General features: G+C 40.7%; 1 protein-coding gene across 5 annotated transcripts in view; it reads left to right on the plus strand.

Moving 5' to 3' along the window:
- The first annotated feature begins 19,716 nt into the window (after positions 1-19,716).
- The window catches only part of FRS2 (fibroblast growth factor receptor substrate 2), a 107,713-nt gene continuing 104,648 nt past the window's right edge, over positions 19,717-22,781 (plus strand). For all 5 annotated transcript variants that reach the window (XM_034644557.1, XM_034644562.1, XM_034644561.1 and 2 more), the window contains exon 1: positions 19,717-19,920. The gene's annotated coding sequence lies outside the window, so the exon portion shown is untranslated. The remainder of the gene's footprint in view (positions 19,921-22,781) is intronic.

A 22,781-nucleotide genomic window follows, 5' to 3' on the forward strand; every position in this document is an offset into this window, starting at 1 on the left:
TCCAGGGGTTGAAATAGACCAAATTCAGTACCTGTGTCCCAAGGCTCATGAAGCCACCATTGCCATGCTGTTGCTGTATCTCCACATTCTCAAATCTAGGACCTAGAATTTAGCAGAAAAACTCATTGTCTCCATATTCATGCTGGCTGGAAGCAACAGTCAAAGGAACAGGAAGTTTGCCTGCACCTAATTTCTACCTTCCAGATCTAATGTAAGTGCATTTCATTTTTGGAACCTACTTCATAACCCGAAAACTAGATATAAAACAGTCTGCATTTTTTTTTTAACTTTCCAACAAGCCTCTGCACACCAGAAGCATTAGAATGTTATTGATCAAGATAATCCATGACATCTACCACAGTAGGGCAAGGGCAGTAAAGGAGAATATACCTGAGACTTCTAAGGGTCTGTGGCAGGAATAAGAATCCTTCCCCTAGGTTTCCCGCTCCGCAGGCACATTGCAGAATGGAGAAGGTAAAACCCCACAGCTACTACTTCTCCATACACTTTTCATCTCTGAAGATTTTGTTGATATCTCTCATCTACTCTTGCCTCATTTTACATGTTGGCAAGCCATTCAGTTTGTGGTACTTTATGAAAGCAGAACTAACAGGATTTGTTGATAAATTGGGCATGGAATATAAGTAAAAGTGAGAAATCAGGGATGACTTTAGCTTTTGTTTTGTTTTTTAATCCTAGGAGGTTAGAGTTTTTATTAGTTAATAATGAAAAAACTTCAAGAAGATCAGATTTGGTAGAGAAGATTAGGAGCTCATTTTTGGACCTCTTGAATTTGAGTTCCCTTATAGACATTCAAGTGGAGGTGCCCACTTGGCAACAACGAGGTGTTCAGGAGAATTTAAAGGGAGTTTTACTAGTCAGCATTGTTGAAGTAACAAATAACCCCCAAATCTCAGTGGATTAGAGTAACGTTTATTTCTCGCTCTTGTTACATATGGGTGGCAAATTGATTATGGCTCCACTCTAGGCTCTGAGCCAGCTATGTCCGATCCAAATGTATTTTAATTTGAGCCCTAAGCTGAAGAAACAGCCACTATCTGGCACATGGCATACTCATGGCAAAGGGCAGAAGCAAGAGAGGCCAAACTAAACAATGCAATCCAATTTAAAGCTTCTCTTTGTATGTGGCATACAACACATGCTTACGTTCTATTCCACTCATTGGCCAAAGAAAGTCACATAGTCCAGCCCTGCAATGAGACAAGGATGTATATTGTGCACTGAGGAGGCATTTCAAGACAAATCCAAAAGAGAAGAAATCCGAAGACTGAGATATTTCAATGTTCAGAGGTCATGGAGATAAGGAAAAACCAACAAAAGAGCCTGAGAAGGAGCAAATAATAAGGTAGGGAGAAAACCAGGTTGGAAGTCAGGTAAAGAAAGGGTCTCATGAAGGAAGGGGGGGGGATCATCTGGGTCACACACATTGCTAATAGGTCAAGCAAGATGAGGACTGATATTGACCAATAAATTTAGCCACATGAAAATCTTTGGTGATCTTGACAAGAGAATTGATGACACAGTGTGGGGACAAAAACCTGACCAGTGTGGATTCAAGAGAGGGAGGAGAGAAGTTAGAGATAGCGGGTACAGGCAGACTATTCTTTCAAAGATTTTTGCTTAAAGGGGAAGGAAGGAAATGATGGAGTAACTGGTGGGAAAAGTGAGGTCAGTGGTAGTTTTTTTTTAAGATGGGATAAATAAAACCATAGTTTCATGATGATAAGAAGGATCCAGTAGAAAGGGAAAAAGTGATAATGCCAAAGAGAAAGTAGATAATTGGTGTACTGAGATCCCTAAATAGGCTGGAGGGGGTGGGTCTAGTGTAGAGTAGAGGACTGGTCTTCATTAGAACTATAGACACAGTCTGTTCATAGCAACAGGTGACAAGACAAAGCAAATGGGCACAACAGCAGGTAGGTGAGTAGATGGGGTGGTGGGAGTAGATGGTAATTCTTTTCTGATCACTTCTGTTTCTCAGCTAAATAAGATGTAAATCATTAGCTGAGAGTGAGAATAGGGAGAAGTTATCAGAGGTTCGAAAATGAGAAGAAAGTATAAGTAGTCTAAGAGAATGGGAGACTAAATGCACTGCGGAACAATAATGATTGGTAGGTAGCAGTAAGGGCCTACTTGAGGTTAGTGATAGCTGTGTGGGTTTTTTCTTCTTTTTTCTCCACCCACAGTCAGCAGCAGAGGTGTGGGTGCAGAGTTAAGTGGAGCACTGGATTTATCCAGATAACAAACAGGCAGAAAGTTAGATTTAACTAGAATTTATCATGTTAAAAAAAAAGTAAAAGGGAGAAAGTAGTTTAAGATGTATGCAAGGGGAGGTTCATAATGGCTGATCATGGAATTTAAATTGGATAATAATGGAAGTAGAACATGGCACAGGGTAAGGAACAATAAAATGGTGGAAGACTCAATAGATAATAGGTCCAAATATATTTGACAAATTGTTGGAGTCAGAAATAAGCTTAAAAAGTAGAAGGTCTTGGTCAGAGAGTGTGAGGCTTGATATTGACATCATGGAGGAGTTGGAGGTATGGGCGATAAAAAGACCTAGAGCAGTACTAGTCAATAGAACTTCCTGTGATGATGGGACTCTTTCGTGTCAACTGTCTAATATGGTTGCCACTCATGGCTACTGATCACTGAAAATGGGCCAACTAGGGAAATGGAATTTAAATTGTATTTAAACTTAGTAAGTTTAAAATTAAAAGCAACATGAAACAAGTAGCTACCAGATTGAGCAGTGCAGTTCTAGAGATTTGACCATGTTAGTGAGTGGCTAAGTTGGAAGACAACATTACTGGAGAAGAGAAGGCCAAATACTTAGAGACTAGATTGTTGAAAGGACCATATCAGGAAATGGATTTTTTTTTTAAAGATTTTATTTATTTATTTGACAGAGAGAGAGACAGCCAGCGAGAGAGGGAACACAGTCAGGGGGAGTGGGAGAGGATGCAGGCTTCCAGCAGAGGAGCCTGATGTGGGGCTCGATCCCAGGACTCCGGGATCATGCCCTGAGCCGAAGGCAGATACTTAACGACTGAGCCACCCAGGCGCCCCAGGAAATGGATACTGAAATCACCAAGAATTATAACAAGAATTGTGTTGGGATGACAGTGAACTGCCAGCTAAAATCTTCAAGGAAAGACAGGTGTCTCAGGAGAGGAGAATGGGTATAATAAGCGAAGTGAGTGGTATAGTCACATAACATGTTAATCAAAACAGAGGGTCTTAGGAAGGACGGAGGGAAGGAGAAAAGCTTAATCAGCAATTCAAGGAGGACACTTACCCCTTTGTCTACCTCCAGTGGTATAATACAGCCTTTGAAAATATGTTCTTTCCTTGCAAAGAGAAGTTTGTGGATTGTCTTATCACTCATTTATGGTGTCTTTGGTTGAAGAAAAGTTTTCCTTCTTAAATCTGGAGAATATATTCACTTTTTTAATGCTTCTCGTTTTTAAATCCTAATTAAGAAATCCTCCCCTACCCCAAGGCATAAATATATTATCTTAAATTTTCTTTTAAAAGTGTAATAGGTTTACTTTTCACATTTAAGTTTTTAATTCCTCTTAAGTTTATTTTTATGTATTATATGAGATAGAAAACAAATTTAATTTTCTCCATATAATCTATTTTCTGAAGTACAACCTCATGAAATTCACTCTTTCTTATAGTGTTACAACCATCATATTAATTCTGTAATAGCTTTTGAAATTGTAGGTGTATGCTGCTTAGTACTCAGCGTGTGTGTGTGTGTGTGTGTGTGTGTGTGTGTGTGTTTTAATTCTACAATTACTTGCCTATTATTTCTTCAAATACTGTTTTTCCAGCATCCCTCCTTCTTCTGAAACTTTAATGTAGGCTGGAGCCTTTTAATCTCTTTTTCATGTTTCCTAATTAACTGCTTTTTCTTTAGCTAGCTAAGTAGCTAGCTAGCTAGCTCTTTGGCTGTCTGTGCTGCATTCTAGGTAAATCTCTCAGCACTGTCTTCCAATTCAGTAAAGTCACTCTTCAAATGTATCTAGTCTAGAGTTTAACTGCTCTGTTAAGTTTGTAATGGCTATAAAAATGTGTAAATTCTAATCATCTTTAGTTGCTTCTTTTTTATATCCAGATGTTTATTTTCTATATACTCACTTTTTATAAATTATTATTAATATTAATAGAAGTTATTCCTTGACTTGTATTTTTTAACATCCTAAAAACATTTATTTAACAATAATTGTTGGGGGTCCCTGGCTGGCTTAGTCTGTTAAGTGTCTGCCTTAGGTCAGGTCATGATCCCAGAGTCCTGGGATCCAGCCCCATGTCAGGCTCCCTGCTCAACGCGGAGTCTGCTTCTCCCTCTGCCCCTCCTCAGGCTCGTGCTCTGTCTCAAATAAATAAATAAATAAATAAATAAATAAATAAATAAAATCTTTAAAAAAATAATTGTCAGACTGTTCTATATAACTGGAGTGAATCCACATGCCTATTGTTTACTATGTATACTTTTTCCCTAAGCGTTAGTGTTGTTTCATGTGTTTGAGGATTTAGGTTTTCGACTCATTCTGAGTAAGAGGTTTTCTTTTGTTTGTGGTTCGCTTATTTTCTTCTCACACCTCCTGTGCTCATTTCTCCTTATCCAGCAGTTTTGCGGCTCCTTCCACTCAGTCTGTTCCCCCAATCCAAAACCATGTCTTACGGCAGCATTTCAGAGTTCTTGCAGTAACTCTGGGATATCCAGGATGTTGCAGATCCGGTCATCGAGAGTGGCCCACATCTTTGAGTTCCTGGCTGCTGTCTTTGTTCTTATACCTTGTCACGTCTGTAGCTCTCTATGATGCCCTAACGGCAGAAAGAAGGTTGTCATCGGCTTTGTTTTTTTTTTTTTTTTTACCTCTTATCATAAGTGGGTGAACTGTAGATTTGGAAGAGATGGGGTGCATTAAAGTGTCATTTTGACCGGAAATCAGACAGTTTTATAATTTCATTATAAAGAAAATGTAAATATTTAATTGACCTGGAGTTTATATGGATGTACTTTTTTTTTTAAATTTTGTTTATTTATTTGAAAGAGAGCGAAAGAGAGAGCATGAGCAGGAGGAGGGGATGAGAGGCAAAAGGAGAGGGAGAAGCAGACTCCCCGCTGAGCAGGAAGCTCCAGTCAGGACTTGATGCCAGGACCTCAAGACCACGACCTGAGCGCAAGGCAGACGCTTAACCGACTAAGCCACCCAGGTGCCCCGATTTTGATAGTTTTGAAGTAGGGCTCAAACCCTTCCTCCAAATATCTAACCATTTGTCCTCACGTCATTTAACACATTGTTTATTGGATTGCCAGTTTCTGCACTTGCTATTTTTAAAATAGTCCCCGAGTTTGTCTCCTCCTCCTCCTTCTTATTCTTTTCTCCCTCTTCTCCTTCCTCCTCTTCTTCTTCTTCTCCTTTTTGTCATAGTCTTTGTATTCCCATTGTTACTCCCCTAGTTTCAGTCACTGTCATCCTGCTTGACTTTTACCTAGATTGCTGCCATTGCCCCCTAACCCTTGTTGGTCTTCCATTCCTTAGACATGCTGTGGTCGAAATGACCTTTGTGTGACACAAAATTGATATGTTACTCCTGCATGAAACCTTCCACTGACCATCCCACTTCCTCAAGATGGGTCAAGATGGATTTTTACTAAAACCGTTTAATGGGGTTTACCCTTATGTCACCTTGTTTCTGTAGCTTCATCTCTTGCCATTCATTCTCATCACCCTCATGTCTACTCTCCACCCCTAGGCATTTAGCCTCCTGAATATGTCACGGTCTGCCTCCTTTCTAGGAACATGCTATTTTTGGCCTCTGCCCTACCTCATTGTATCTTTGATGACTCACTCATCTATCCAGCAGGTTTTACTATGATGTCACTACCTTCAATAAGTCTTTTGTGATCACCCTTGAGCCCAGATTAGGGGCCTCTCCCATATGAGACTTTCCCTATTACAGTACTACCCACTCAGAGTTGCAATTGCTTATTTGCTTCCCTTCTAGGCTGTAAGCCAGTTGGAGAAATTTTGTGTTCTACTTCTGCATCCTTCACATCTAGTACATAGTAATTTTCTATAAGTTGTTTTTGAATTTGATAAAAACTTATCAACTACAGGGGCGCCTGGGTGGTGCAGTCAGTTGAGCGTCTGCCTTCAGCTCAGATCATGATTGCAGGGTCCTGGCATTGAGCCCTGCATCAGGCTCCCTGCTCAGCAGGGAGTCTGCTTCTCCTTCTCCTCCCCACTTGTGCTCTCTCTCCCTATCTTAGTCTCTCTCTCAAATAAGTAAAATAAAATAAAATACAAATTTATCAACTACATGGTATATAGCGGATATAGGAATGAAAAAGAAAACAGGACCGACAAGGTCTCTCCCCTTCTACAGCTTATACTCTACTGAGGGAGACAGGCAATAGAACAAAAAAATTAAAAATAAAAAAGCAATTACAACAGGTGTTAGGAAGTATATAAACAGTTGGCTGTGATAGGGAATAATAGAGGATCTTACTTAGATAGGATGGCCAAGAAATTCTGCTTTGAGGAACTGGCATTTAAGCTAAGAACTAAAGACTGAGAAGGAGGCAATCATGTGAAAACCTGAAAGTAGAGCATGGCAAGCAGAAGGAAGGGCAAGTGCAAAAAAACAAAAACAAAAACCTTGAAACAGATAAGAGCTTGGTGTTCTAGGAACTGTGACTGCAGGCTTGTAACTATTGGGATAAAGTGCATGGTATGAAGTTGGAGACCGTAGGCAGGTAGCCAGATCGTGCCGGGTCTTTTTGCCGTAGTCAGACACTTGGATTTGTTCTAACAGGCCGGAAAATCATAGAAGGGTTTTAAGGGTTTGAGGAGGAGAAAGGCATGCTTCAATTACATTTTAAGTGTTCACTCCGGCTGTGTTGATAATGGAACGTAAGGAGATCCCCACGGATGTAGAGGGACTAGTTAGACAGCTATTGCAGTAATCTAGGAGAGGGAGAGTGTTAGCTTAAGCTAGCATGGTCACAAGTAGAGATGGAGACAAGTGAATTAATTCAAGGTATATTTTGGAAGTAGAACAGTTTGAAATTGCTGATGGAGAGATTATGAAGGGTGAGAGAAAGGGAGGAGGCTAGGATAACTCCCAGGCTTCTGACTTCGGTGACTGAGTGACCAGTGTTATTATTTATAGAGATAGGGACAATAGAGAGGAATGGCTTGGGGAGAACACAAGGAAATTAAACATTCTGTTTTGACTATGTTAAGTTTGAAATGTTTGTGAGACAACAAAGTAGAGAAGTCATATTAGCAGTTTGAATATGTTGAATACATTGAGTATCTGGAGCTTAGGTGAAAGGTCTAATCTTGACATAGGCTTCAGCATGAAGTCTTAGAAAATGGGTGAGCTCCCCAAAGAACAAAGTCCATGTGGAGAAGAGAAGGTACTAGTTAGACACTAGATCAGTTACCAGAGTGTCTCTTCTCCCTGGCCTTGTCATTGGACTGAGCTGGGAAATTAAGGTATGAATATACATATGCACATAAATATGTATTTACATACACTTGTACACATATATAAAAATACACATTTACATCCATATTTATTTCTGTGTCTATCTACCTATATTGAAAACCGTGAGTTCACACTTTCATGTTCCATTCCAATCCAGTACTACGGGGCTCATTCTAGCTTTCCCCCATCACTATACCACTCTTCTCTCACAGTGAGAAACTTGCCTCTCATTATTCTCAGGATTCTACTACCTTGCTTGATCTCCCTGTGTGTAGCTAATCTCCTGACACCTTTAGGCTGCCACCATGCTAGCGTACCCTCCCTGAGCAGGCCCTGTCCCTCATGAGTCTTTTCTGCCCAGGAAGAAAGTTCATTTTTTTTTTTTTAAGATTTTATTTATTTATTTGACAGAGATAGAGACAGCCAGTGAGAGAGGGCACAAGCAGGGGGAGTGGGAGAGGAAGAAGCAGGATCACAGCAGAGGAGCCTGACGTGGGGGCTCGATCCCATAACGCCGGGATCACGCCCTGAGCCGAAGGCAGACGCTTAACCGCTGTGCCACCCAGGTGCCCCAGAAAGTTCATTTTTTTAAATTTAGGTTTTGCATGTCTTATTATGTATAGCCTTTGGTATTTGATTTGTTTTGTTGGTGTTTTGAAAAAGCATTTTTAAAGAGATGTATTTTCTGATTATTGCTTATATTTGAAAAGGCTACAATATGTAGTTTCATTTTTCATAATTGCTAGTTTGAAGTGAAAACATTGTTTTTATTTCATTGCTTTTACTGGTTATTAGTAACACTGAACATTTTTCAAATGTTTATTGGCCATTTAAATTTATGTTTTTGTGAATTGTATGGATCCTTTTTCATTCTATGGGAATTTTAGCACTTTTTTTTTTTTGGTTTAATTTTTCCCAGGTATTTTATTCTTCTTGATGCAAATGCAAATGGGATTGTTTTCTTAATTTCTCTATTACTTCATTATTAATGTATAGAAACACAACAGATTCCAATTAACTAGCTGTATCCTACAACTTTACTGAATTCATTTATTAGTTCTGATCGTTTTTTGGTGGAGTCTTCGGGTTTTCTGTATAGTATCATATCATCTCGAAATAGTGGCAGTTTTACTTCTTCCCTACCAATTTGGAAGCCTTTGATTTCTTTTTCTTGTCTGATTGCTCTGGCCAGGACTTCCAGCACTGTGTTGAATAAAAGTAGTAAGAGTGGACATCCTTGTCTTGTCCTGATCTTAGAGAAAAAGCTTTCAGGTTTCCCTCATTGAGTGTGATATTGGCTGTGGGAGCGTTTTTCTTTTTTTAAATCAGCTTTCCTGAGTTCTTTGTAAATTCAGGAGAATATTAATCCTTTACCTATTGTCACCAATATTTTCCCCAGTTTTTTGTCATTTAAATCTATCTTTTGATTTTTGACATGTGAAATTTTTCTTTTTTTGTAGTTAAATTTACTGTTCTTTAGTGACTCCTCCTCCCCTTAGTTTTAAGTTTAGAAAGAGACCTCCCCTATCCAGGGATTTAATAAACATACTCCCCCCCCTTCTTCTCCTTCCTCCTCCCTTTCCCTCTCTTATTCTCCTCTGTCTCTTCATTCTTTTTCAACAAGGTTTGCCTTAAGGCCAGCTTTAAGTTAAACAAGCCACTAAGCCAGCCCCAATCGCTTTGGTCTCTTGGAGGGGGGTCTTTCAGACCAAGAAAAACGTGGAACTGGGATGGCTTTCTCTACAACACAACCCTCTCCCTTTCCCTCCTATATAAGTGGTTCAGTGTTGAGCTCCCTAATAAGTGTGTGTATATCTGACAATTCATAAACTGCTGAAGTGAAAGGTAGCCTTTAAATATTCTGTGTATAAATTTAGCCATTTATACAGAGAGAATGAAAAAAAATATGGCCTGATTCTGATCAGATGCTGCTTGTTTCTCCTTACACCATGGGGTTCTGTTCTATGTCATTTCCTTTGAAGTCAGTGGGAGCTCTGTGCAGGACGGCACCGCGAACACCGGGCCCTATACATGGAGGTGAGAACTGCCATTACGATAAACTATTCGGCAGTGTGGTGGAGGGAACATGGGTTCAACACACTTGGTGGCTACCCTGCAGATCCCACTGTCTGTGAGAGCTTTGTTCAACTGGAGCAAACAAGAACTTTTTGAATTTTGACATACAAGGGCTCATTCAGCAGAGCATCCCCTGTTATGAGAGGAAGTACAGTGCTGGGCAGACATTGCAGTTTTTAGCCAGCACACTGAGGGCATTTCTCTCACATTCTCTCCATCTGTAAAGAGACTGTTTTCAAGATCCCAGAATGGTTTTCTATAGATTGGAGAGATGTATAAATATTTTTGCATGTTTGTACTCACGTATAATGAGGGGCAGACTACAGTTCTATCAAAGTAGCCAGGCCTTTTCAATGTGGAAAGAAAGAATTCTCGGCAAATTTTGGCTGAGTGTGTTATTGGCTGAAAAGCAGAGCTTACAATAGAGGCAGTGAGAAAAACTTTGACGTGGAGAATCATGTGCATTTGCTTCTGTCTCAGGAGCGTTATTTTGTTAAGTAGCCCACAGAAACTCTCTTTTTACCCCCTTTCACAATGAGCAATGTACCATTTTTTTAGGAAGCCGAATCAAATGATAGTTTCAGGTTATTGTTCTATAGACATCTGAATGAACAGAAGTCAAAGAACAAATTGCCCAAATCGATGGGTGATTTTTTTCCACCCACCCCATCCCCTGACTTTGAAATAGTGATATCCCCTTACTGATTCCTTCGTCATATCATTGTGCTCCTATCTCCAGGCCCTTGCTTAGGCTATAGCATAGAATGCCCCTCACTTCCAAGGACCCCTCCCAGAGTGGGACACCAGCGTTTTGTATTTGTAACATCTCCTTTTGGATAGCATCGGAGTGGAGCAGGCATTTTTTATGTACAACTTCAAATCCTTTTTCGGAAAACTTCTATCTATTCCTGAATTTAGAATAGCCTTTCTTTCCACAGGCCATCAGGTGGTTATCATGTAGACAATATTTAAATCCCTGAGACCAGATGAGATCACCAAGGGAGGAAATAAATGTAAATGGGGAAGAAGAGAGAAATGAGTTCTGGAACATTCCAAATTCAGGGGACTGGGGAGAAGAGAAAATATGTCTGGGAGACTACTCCAGAATAGTACACGAGGAACAGCATCATTCTTTGAAACAGTAATTATACTGTAATATAATAAACTATTCTGAATATTGCCTTAATTTATATATGCTGTCCTCTGCCAATAGCTTCTTAAGTGATCTTCCCACTCAGCTTATCCTTTACTCCAATCTTCTCTTTATACTGCTTAGGTTAACCTTGGATGAATTTTAGTTTTTTGTGCCCAGATGAAAAAATGGAAAATTAAGTAAAAATATATTACATTTACATGATGAAATACAGTGCAGCTGTGATTTTTAATAAGAAAATACTTACAAAATCATGTTAAGAAAGAATAATCCCAATTTATACACAAACATGCACGTGTACGCACACAAATATAAGACCAGAAAATGCTATATGTGACCCCAGTGAAAGTGTAACCTGTTTCTGGGTGGTGGTTTTCCAAGTGACTTTTATTTTATTTCTTAGGCTTTTCTGTGTTTTGCAAATGTCTCTCATTAAAAAACAAAACAAAACAAAAACACGGGGTGCCTGGGTAGCTCAGTCGTTAAGCAGCTGCCTTCGGCTCAGGGCGTGATCCCAGCGTTCTGGGATCGAGCCCCACATCAGGCTCCTCTGCTATGAGCCTGCTTCTTCCTCTCCCACTCCCCCTACTTGTGTTCCCTCTCTCCCTGGCTGTCTCTATCTCTGTCAAATAAATAAATAAAATCTTAAAAAAATAAAAACAAAAACAAAAATAAAACAAGTTGTGTTCTTTTCTTTTTTTTTTTAAGTGTACCTTAATTATGTTGCCTCATAGTAGGGAAACCAGCTTTGATTCTTTCCTGCCTGAAAAGATAATGCCCACATATCTTAATTTAGTTGTCAGCACCCTTCAGACTACAGGCCCAACCTGCTTACCCAAACTCTTTGTTTTAGCTACAGGGATGTGCTCAAGGTCTTCTGAATGTGCTCTGTGCTTTTCTACTACTACACCTTTTTGAAAGCTGGGATCCTTTTTATTTCCTTCTTTTCCCTGTAATTTCTACAAATCCTTTAAGACACTACTAAAGTTACACCTCTTACTTGGTCCTAAGACCACGCATGAAGGAAGAGGTCTCCAAAGGTAAGAGGTTCTATTATTCATTAAGCATTTCCCACAGCATGTTTTGCACTATGGTGGTTCCTCCGCTATGAGTCCATAACTTCTCTCTCCAAGTGGCCTTTTGATTCTTAGAGGGCAGATTCTGTGACTAGAATTCTTAGTGTCCTCAAACCCCTGTGTCTTATTCACAGTATGTGCGTAATAAACATTTCTAGTAGTTTCGAGTCAGTGTTATTTCAAGCATATCTACATCTGTAGATCTCTATCGCTATTTGATCTCTCTCTTTACATATATGTTTGTATCTTCTAAGTGTGTTGAGCTTATTGAAGGAGTAATAAAATTTCAGCAGTTAAATTACTACAAGGGAAATATTTTAAACACATGTAGTTACAAACTACTGCTTAAGCATTCTTTTTCCTTCTCAAAAGGTCATCAATCTTCTCTTCAGGGAGTGTTCTCTTCTAACTGTCTTCTGAAGTATAATGTAGCTTTACTTTACTTCTTTCTTCTCCCTGGTCCCAAATACAGTCTCCACATGTGCTCTACCTTTGTGGGTGAAATGCTTCCTGCCTCAGTAAAATCCAGCTTCTAAACGAATTTCTGTTAGTTTAGAGAGCAACTTGAGGATTCTGCACTTGGCACCGTTTGATTTCCTTGGCGTCTCTCCATAGTCACCATTTAGAAAGCTCCTGGTCGGCAGGATTTCTCTCCATCATACACTCTGAGGAGATTAAAAAAGGATTGTATTACGTTGGCTTGAAAATGTGATGGAAAATGAAATTTGCTTTACCAAGAAAGAAAGCTTTTGAAACTCAAATTTTTCTAATAAGGCCCTTACACAGGGATAGTTCTTGGTGGAGTAAAATGACAGATATGGGAAAAGTTCCTTCTTATATGCGTTGCCAGTAAGTAAATAGCACAATGTTTGAAATCACTCACACAAATAAAGCAAGCTGCAAAACAATATGATTATATTTATGTTTTGTAAAATACAGGTATTTATATCCTATAAAAAGCAAGCTTGGATTAAGATCTGAAGAAAGGTCCTAAGCACTAAAGAGCTTATGGTACATATGAAATAATATCCCTATTATTTACTTTAAGATTAAAACCATGCTAAAATTAAATAAGCATAAGGAAGTCCCAACAAATTCTGATTTTTAAAAATCTATGCATTTGTAAAAATGTCAAGTTCTTTAGAAAAAAAATTTTGGGGGGTCCTGGTTTGTTGGTGCCTTAAGTACATGCTTTATCTGCCTATTGGGTAATTCTGTTTTGTTTACATGAATGTAAATGCACAGAAAAAGGTCTGGAAAGGAGAACACCAAATCATTAACAGTGGTTCCACCTGCAGAGAAGAGTGGGCTGGGGAATGGGAAGCATTGTACTTTTCCATTTTACTCTATTTTTTCCCCCTCATCATCTATACCCAAAATGTGGTCATTTATTTCATGTACAGTTATTAAAATAAACACACTGGGAAAGTAAAATGCCTCACCTTTTCTTTCTTTTTTTTTTTTTAGTCTTTAAAATTTGACTGTAGTTGACACATAATGTTACATTAGTTTCAGGCATACAACGTAGTGATTTGATAGGTCTATACATTATGCCATGCTCACCACAAATGTAGCTCCCATCTGTCACCACACAAGGCTCTTCAGTCTGACTTATCTCACTTAGCTTAATACCCTCTAGTTCCATCCATGTTGTAAATGACACAATCTCATTCTTTTTATAGCTGTGTGATATTCCACTATATATAAGTAAACGTATATGTATATATCCACCACATTTTCCTCTCAATCTTTATTTTGCTATCAAATTTTAATATTAAATGCTTATATTTGATGAATGTTCACATCATCTGGAGGGTAGCTCAGATCATCCTCCAAACTGAGTGTCCTGATTTTTCTTTCATTCAGTAACATGATTAGACAGCTACCCACTCTTAGTCCTTCTCAGATATCGCTGTTAGTCATTAGCACCATTACCAGTCAGTGAGCTCTTACGGTCTGCCAGGCACTGCGCACAGCTCTGCATGTACTCACTGGTTGAACTTTCACAACAGTCCTGTGAGGTGGGCATTACTATCACTGTCATTGTATAGTGGAAGGAGTAGAGGCTGGAAAGGTTTCGGTCCCTCGTGCAAGCTGGATCATACAGCTAGCGGGTGATGCAACTGGGACAGGTCTCTGGCAGACCGACTTCACATTCTGCACAGGGAAGAGGAAGGAGGTGGAACTCATCTGTAGCTTAAGATTTTTACTTTATTTCATAGGTGGCATATACACTTTTGCCTAATTGGGAGGTGAATAAGCATCTGGGTCTGGTTGATGTGTTGGTTGAAAATTACTATTATTATGAGGATGATTATTATAGTATTTAGTAATTATGCAGTGCTTTATACTTCAAAGAACTGTGCTTTATAATCATTTATTAGCTGTGTCTCACAACATCTCTATGGTACGAGATGCACTTATTGTGCATATCTTGCAAAAAAGAGAAATTGAGGCAGAGTAAACTGGGCCACAGCTGCGTAAGAAACAAGGAGGGTGGAAACGCGACTTCTTAAGGTCTGGAGACTCACTGAACAGCCGAATCTGGACAACAGCAGAAGTTTAATTCTTGAAACCTTTTAAAGGGAAGTGTCAGTTCTAATATTTTTTCTCGATGTTTACTTAAAAATTAAATGTAAGGGACACCTGGGTGGCTCAGCTGGTTAAGTGTCTGCCTTCGGCTCAGGTCATGATCCCAGGGTCCTGGGGTGGGGCCCCGCGTTGGGCTCCCTGCTCACTGGGGAACCTGCTTCTCCCTCTCCCTCTCCCTCCATGTGCACTCTCTCTCTCTCAAATAAATAAATAAATAAAAATCTTTTAAAAATTAAATGTAAAATATGCTTAAGATTGATGACCATTTACTTTTAGATCTTCCATTTTTGAGGATTTTATTTCATTTTTGAACTTTCACTGCATCTATGTCAATGTGACATTTTTGCTTGAGTTCAACCTTGTTATCTCCCATTTCGCCACACAGGCACAATTTAACCTCAGATCTTGGTTTCCAGTGTCAATATTATATTGCTTCAAATTGCTTCCATTGTTTTTAAAAGATACCTTTTGTTTGCCACGCGCATACGGCTGTTCATGATAACTTGCAATGAAAACAAACTTTGTGGAGGAATTATATTGGAGTTAAAGGATGTCTTGATTTCTGGCACTTAGTTTTAGATTTACACACTTCAAAACTGAAGATTATAGGGGCGCCTGGGTGGCACAGCAGTTAAGCATCTGCCTTCGGCTCAGGGCGTGATCCCGGCGTTATGGGATCAAGCCCCACATCAGGCTCCTCCGCTATGAGCCTGCTTCTTCCTCTCCCACTCCCCCTGCTTGTGTTCCCTCTCTCGCTGGCTGTCTCTATCTCTGTTGAATAAATAAATAAAGTCTTAAAAAAAACCCCGAAGATTATAAACATATCAACATGACTTGGGAGAGAGAGAGATGAGAAGGTTCTGTGTGGGTTTATTACAGCACCTATTAAAAGCCTGGAAGAGATAGCAAGCACTCTTCCATAAATCTGGTAGTCTCAGTTGAGAGGCAGTCATGGCTCTATCTAGCACATGGGAAAGGCTCAATAAATATTAATTTAGTGGTTAAGACCATGTCTGTGGAGACAGATTGCCTGGGTTCTAATCCTGGCTCCATTACTTACTAAACTAGTGGTGTTTGTGTCTCTCCGGCTGGGGTGGGGGGTGAGGTGGGGGAAAAAGGCTCATTCTCCATTAAATTAGTTATCATGAAATTTATTCAAGTATTTGCTGTTATTTGTCTTTTTTATTTTCAAGGCTGTTGACAAATAACATTAGCTACAACGCCTTTAAAATATTGGTGGTTATATTTATAATCTGGCTTGTTGAGAAACGGTACAACATGGTATCCCACAATTGTCTACCCCAGAGAAACAATTTAAAGTTACCCTAAAATATATTGCAATAAGTAGTTATGAGCCCATGTGAAATCTACAATCTTCTATACTTGTTTCTTCAAAACATCCATATGATCCCGAACAACAGTCAGAGGCTCTAAACTCAGGGCCCATCATGAAGATTTCACATGTGAGTGAGGCTGACTTACTGTACTATCCGAATAAGGAGCTGCTTCTGAGCTAAAGACGCTGACACCCTGTGGGACGCACATTTAGTGTGCCAGAGTGTCTAAATTTTCAAGGGATGCCAGAAATTGGGATCTTTATTTCTCAATTAAAAATTTTTGACTCAATTTATTTCTTTTCTTTTTAAAATTTTTACGTCTCGATTTATTTCTTAGTACAAAAGTCTGTGGGTCAAACAACACATTTGAGGGCCATTTATTGTCAAATGTCGGCCAATTATACTAGCACATACATACAAGTACACTGTGCTGTTAGTCAAATCAGCACATGGTTTCCAAGCACTTATGCTAAGGCACGAATAAAAGGTGGGGAAGACAAAATATGACAAAGTCTTTACAAAACTCACAAGTCTAATGGGGAGATAGGGAATAATGTCAGGGAAGAGAGTGAAAAATGCTGTAGCAGAGCATGGAACCCAGGACTTAAGCCTGGTGAGTTAAGCATTTGATCAGGCCTAGGTTAAAACAGACAAAAAACAAAGAAGCCTATTATTTGAAAACTTGGCAAACGGTGGACACCCAAGTAGATGGCTCTTTTGTTTCACAAAACACCTTAATGGATTTTTGGGGTGGGAGCTCTGCATGGACAGGGCCAAGCCTTGCACGGTTCCAGGGGGACCATTCCTATTGCGGCTCGTGCAATTGGCACCCCCTTGAGCACCATTCAGGTTGTATTCTTTATGAATGGTACCCCCTGGATTTGCGCAACCTGGTAATTCTGTCAACAAAGATAGGCCTGGAGTCTGGCCTGAGAGGAGGATTGAGCTAAATCCTTCTACATAATAAAGAGGAATTTTAAATCTTTGCCTACTGGGTGGAGGCAGGAGGGTGGAGGGGGTGCCTGTAATGGGGAGAAGAAAAGGGTTTGGAGGACAGATCTCTAGGATGAGGGTGGGCCAGCAATTTGGCAACAATCTGGAGCCTATGAACCTGGTGAGAGATTCCCTGTGATGTTTAAAAGAGACACATAAAACCCTCTGTCATCTTCTTTAACTTCTAGGGACACTGACAAATGAAGTCAAACAACTTTTTCTTTGGCATCAAGTATCGCCTTTGAACCCCTTACGTATGAGTCCGCAGATAACCAGGAAAGATTCGATGCTCAGGCTCACATGGCTCACATTGGTTAAATTTACAATATTGTAATAACTTGCCTTTTTACTGTTTTTCTTCAAAAAGCTCAAAGTGCTTATACTTTTATTTCCTCATTTGTTCTAACATTCCAATGTGGGAGGGGAAGATTTATGATAACATTTATAGATGGAGAAATTGAAATAGAGATTAAGTCGCTTACTCAATGTTGCATAGTTTGGGTGGTGGAGCCCACACTGGAATTCGGTTCTTCAAGCTCCTGCCACGAAGCGGAGAGAGCATGAGTTTTGGAATTAGAGAAATCTTTGTTTGAACAATCCAGATTTCTGCCCTTTCAGTAAGAATGTGGCCTTAAGTCTATTTCACCTAGGTCTCAGTTTTTCTCTTCTGTAAAATTAAGACCATAAAACCTCATACTAGTGTAGTGAAGATTAATTTAGAAAATGCATGTAAAGCCCTGCCACAGAGTAGTTCCCAAATAAGATTAGTTCCACCCCTAACCCAGTATTATCTGGTTAAATTTCAGTACAGATTTAAAGTAATCAAAAAAGATCCTCCATGAATACTCATTTTTTTTTCTAGCCTCATCTCCCACTGAGAGCAAAACATGAATAAAAATGCTTCTACACATCGTTTAATTCAATGGGAGAACTTCCGCTTCAGTGGGGTCATTCCCGTCGGGGGTACTTAGAAAAAAGAGTTATGTGGCAGACAAGACAGTACAGTGCAGTGTTTCTAAAACTTGAGAATGTATCAGAGTCACTTACAAGGCCTGTGAAAATACAGATCGCTGGGTCCCAACCTGGAGTTTCTGATTCAGGAGGTCTGGCGTAGGGCCTAATAACTTGCATTTGTAACAAGTTTACAGACGATGTTGATGTTGCTAGTCCAGGGAGGACACCTCAGAGAAGCACTAGCATGGTTAAGGGAAATTGGGGGCGGGGGGCAGCAGTCTGTGTTCTAACAAGCCCTCCGGGTAATTCTGATGCACTTACCAGTTTGAAAACCACTGGCATAGTGATGAAAAGCATCTGAGGAGACAGACTCACATTCAAATGCTGACTGCGCCATTTACTAGTTAGATAACTAGTTCGGTGACAGACCTCCAGCATATCTGAGTCCTGCAGGAGCCTGACAAGGTCAGGATTCCTTCTCGCTATCCTTCTAAGCTTCTCCGTGGAAAGAGAAGTTAGTGAGTCCTGCCAATCCAGGCTCTGTTTTTCACTTCTTCACACTGTGAGGCACGGAAGGGTGCTTATTTGGGTATTAGGGAAGTATTTACAAACACTTCTGCAAACACAAAAATAAAATAAACAAGACAGTGCTGTAAATAAAGCCAATGGCAAAGGTATTGTTTACATCTTAAATTCATAATAACGGGTTCTGAACCATTTCCATTTTCCTGCCTTTCTTACTAGAAAATTTTAAAAAACCTTCCTCCCCCACAGTTTTAAGAGATGCTTGTAAATTTGTTTTGCAGACAGTATGCATGTTAAAAGGATCCCATATCTGGCCTCAGATACAGAATCTGCCTCAGATGTTTGTGCCTTCCTGATTTCGTGGCTGAGGAATTCCTTCTTCTTCTTCTCCTTCTCCTTCTTCCTTTTTTTTTTTTTTTCCTTTCCCTGCTTGGCATCTGAGCCTGTGGGTCCTCAGACTGTCCCAGCTCCCAGCGTCACAAGTATCCAGGCCGGCCCCAGGACATTCTTTGGCTTACCTACCTTCATTTTTCCTATTACAAAACTCTCTACTCATTTCCTTAACTAAGCTTTTCTATCGCCTATTGCTAACCCACAGTTTTCCAAACTGCCCCCTTCTAGAGTGATCCGCAGGAGGAGAAATTGTTCCTGTTGACGGTGACGTAGAATTGTGGACTTTTATCCAGTCCTACTTGGAACTAGGTACACTGAAGTGTTTATCATGCATGTTCATTTTGAATTCCCACACAATCCAGAGGTGATTATACATATACGGATACACACATATGCAAATGAGGAAACCGAGGCTTAAAGAAGTCAAGCAACTTGCTCAAGGTGAAAAAGTAAAAGTGCAAAACAGGATGCATGCAATAAGATTCCAGAGCCTCCTGGCTCTTGGCTTCTGTTCAAATATAGGAATATAACTTGCCTCCTGCCCTTAAAGAGCTTAAAAATCTTATTAGGGGTAGGTGAGATTTATACACACAACACCAGCTAAAGTCGAGAGCCACGGTTTGTAGTATTGGGTTTGGTATCTTTGACCGGCTTCCTCCTTGCAAGATACAGATAATAACAACAACCCCAAGGGGTTGGGGATGATTGACTGAGTGAAGCATCCGAAGGCGTAATACAGCGCCTGTCGCGTAGTAAGCGTTCAATAAATGTTAACTATCACTATTTTTAAAGGAGGCGGACTGGAGTGGAGAGAATAGTGGAGAGTCGGGAGGCCGGCTGTATACGCTGGAGCCCTGCACCAAAATTCTCCGATCCTCGGTTTCGTGGTCTGTAAAATTAGGTGGCTAGAGCGGAATAACTAGAAGAGCAGCAAGGGACGGAGCCGTCGCTGGGAGATGCGAGGGGCCTCGGGGCAGAAAGGGTTAGTGACGAGTCTGGGGGCGGCTTTACGGAGCTCACTGGGACAAGCCCCGCCCCGCTCCGCCCCGCCCCGCCCCGCTTGGGAGGCCCTGGCAGCTCCAGCCCGCGAGCAGTTCCGGTGCCAAAACTCTTCCCTCCCCCGCTTCCCCGGAAGTGCTTTTCCAAGGTTCGGGCCGGAGAGAGGCCTTGTAGGCACAGCTGCTGAGCCTCGATCGGCTCCGAGTAGGGGCTCCTGCCCGGGTTGGAGCTCGGGGGTCCACAGCCGCCGACCCGCGCCTGCCTCCTCCCAGCGCTCGGGCCGACGGTGAGTGGCCGGGGGAGTACACCCGGACGGCCTCGGGCCGCGTCAGGGCTTATGCTCTCGGGCCCCCGCTGCCCGCTCAACGCTGCGGGCTCGGCTGTCGGGGTTCGGGGAAGGGGCTTGTCGATCGCCGACGTCCTTACCGACTCCGCCGGGCGGGAAGGAGCGGGCGGCGGGGCCTTGGGGTGGGCGGGGCGGAGCCGGGGAGGGGGTTCCTGGAGCTGTTGTAGCCGTTGGGACTTGAGAGTGGGGATGGGCTGGGCCTCGGTCCATCCGATCTCCTCATTTCTGCTCCCCCAAATCTTCGCGTTGCCTCCCGGATTGGGTTTTCTCTGTCGACCTGGGGCTGGGAACCTGGACACCAGACTTATTCTTGGGCTCCAGTTCCCGACTTTCGCGTCCGCCGGGTCTGTCCTCGGGTCACTAATTAGCCCGGGTCCCAGGGGTGTCGTCTTCTCAGTCCCAGGGCTGGGCGATGCATGTGTAGATGCCGGGGATCTTTTGCAAAGCTTTTCATCCAGACCCGCCTAGGGGTTGCCCGGGATCGATTTGGAATGCGCTTGGGACCGGTTCTGGATACGTAGGTCAGTGTGGCACCAGCGTGCCTCCCATGATCTTTACTGACTGGAAAGCTTGCTCAAGCTGTTGCTGAAGTCACGTAGAAAAACAACTTGCTTGAGGAAAATCAGCGGTTAAGATAAGTTCCCTTGTTTTCTTGCAGACTTAAAAAAAGGATGCTATTCTCTAATACGCACTCCTAATCCTGGTGGCTATCTAAAGTCACAGTTGAATGGCAAGTTCAGTCTGCAGTTATCGCACGAATTGATTACAGAGGGTTGGAGAATTAATTGTACCTCCTCTTCCCCTAAGTTTGTATACTTTCATTTTTGGACCTGTCATTTTCCTTAACTTTTAAAGAAAAATTTTTCTCAGTAACTCCTTAGAGGTTCCCTATGCTGTACAGTTTTGCTGCAATGCAGAGGTTCACACAAGTGGACCGAGGTGTTTGTGTGTGTGTGTGTGTGTGTGTGTGTTTGTGTGTGAACCTGTATTTTGAAATGTTCACCTCGGATAATTTAAGAATTTCCTAGAGAAGAAAGTGATGTAGGTAGTTTTTTTAGTGAACAGATTTCAGGTAGTAAACTGCTGGAAGGTTTGTCGGCGATGAAGGTTTTCTACATTTAATACTGATTTTTAAATTATGATCACAAGAGAATGTGGTTGCTGCAGGTTGACTGTCTGCGGGTGACCATTGTTTGCAGTGTAAAGTATACACAAACCACCTTTGTGAAACCAATGACACTTAACTGCATTTCTCATCTTGTGCTTATATTAGGACTTATACTGTAGTTTTTTGGGTACTTATCTCATTCTTTCTCCTCCCACTACTGAAAGGGGAGGTAATATCATACATTAGGGAAAATAGACTGAAGCGGTAAGTTCGGTGAGCTCTCCTGTGAAAAAGAAATTTTCAGTGTTGTTGATTTTCAGCAGGCAAAGGGTGGATGAATTTTTTTTTTATTCTGTTTCTTTTATTCCTTTATTGATTGTGGTCAGAGGGTGGTTGGTTTTTAAAGTCGCTGGAAAAAATTGTGGAGGGAAGATTAGTTGCCCAACTTTTAGATTTAGATAGAAACTGTAGATTCTTAGCCGTTTGAAGTACTTAATTGTTCAGAGCTTATGGTTGGAATTTTGGAATTGAGAAAATCTGCAAAAGGAGTCAAGTTAAATATTATGGATCCATAGTGAGAGTATGAAAGCTAATGTGTTTTGAAGGGAAATAGCTCAAGAATTATAAGAGCAGAAAAAGGTAATCAGGGAGTTACTTAGGCACTGTAAATTTTATTATGTTCAAGTCCATTCAATAGATACTGAATATTTGTGTTGCAAATTTTATTGTATTATTCAAGTCAATGGGTACAGAATTTTTGCTATGTTAGGCATCAAGCTATGTTGGGCAACCATGTAGGAACACATATACAGCCATAACCATTAAAATTCATGTTTTGGCAATAATTTTCTAAGGTGTGTCAGAAATCATGAAGAGGTAAATTGTATTGCTTAGGCATATTACAATTTTTTTCTAATTGTAGGTGGGCGTTGTGTGTTTCATGAAAAGCACTGTTAGGGATTACAGGGTACAAAGATTAAGTATTTGGTCTTTTGGAATTTGAAATCTAGAAGGGGATGTAAGATATTTACATAAAAATATGTAAATACTTACTGTGTGAGTGGTTGGACCTAAAGTTTGGAGTTATATGAAGGGAAAATGGGTTCATTTTTAACTGGAATAATCAGCTAAAAAGTGGAAAGTGGGGAGGTAAAAAATAACTCTGAAGCTCTTGAGCACTTAGCGTCATGGTCTATGCTAGTTGCTTTCCATACATTTTCTAAGCTTCACAACAAAATATAAGCGTCTTCCTTAACAAATAAGAGGACAGTGCTCAAATATATTAAGTAGCTGAACCTCAGTTTGAATCCAGGTCTGCCTGGTGCCAAAGCCTGTGTATTTCCACTCTATCATGCAACCTCTCAATAAACTGGTAGCCTGAGTTTCACATTGCAGAGGGTAAGACTTTTCTAAAACAAGAATTTAGGGGTTGGGAGTAGGTGGATGAAAGCTTTTCAGATAAAGGAGTGATGTAAGCACAAGGCTGGAGGTGGGAAAGTTCATTGTATACACAGAAAAGTTAGCGGACACATTACTTAGAATATAGGGTTCGTTTTTGGAAGTAAGAGATGAGGTTTGAAATTTTAAGTGGGTCTGGATTGAGGAGCATGTTTAAATGCTGTATTTAGGAGTTCAGCGTTTAGGAGGTATTGAGAAACTGCTAGGTCTAATAATGTAGGATGTGAAGGGATTT

The sequence above is a fragment of the Ailuropoda melanoleuca genome, chromosome 15 (genome assembly GCF_002007445.2).
Source record: "Ailuropoda melanoleuca isolate Jingjing chromosome 15, ASM200744v2, whole genome shotgun sequence".
Classification (NCBI taxonomy): domain Eukaryota; kingdom Metazoa; phylum Chordata; class Mammalia; order Carnivora; family Ursidae; genus Ailuropoda; species Ailuropoda melanoleuca.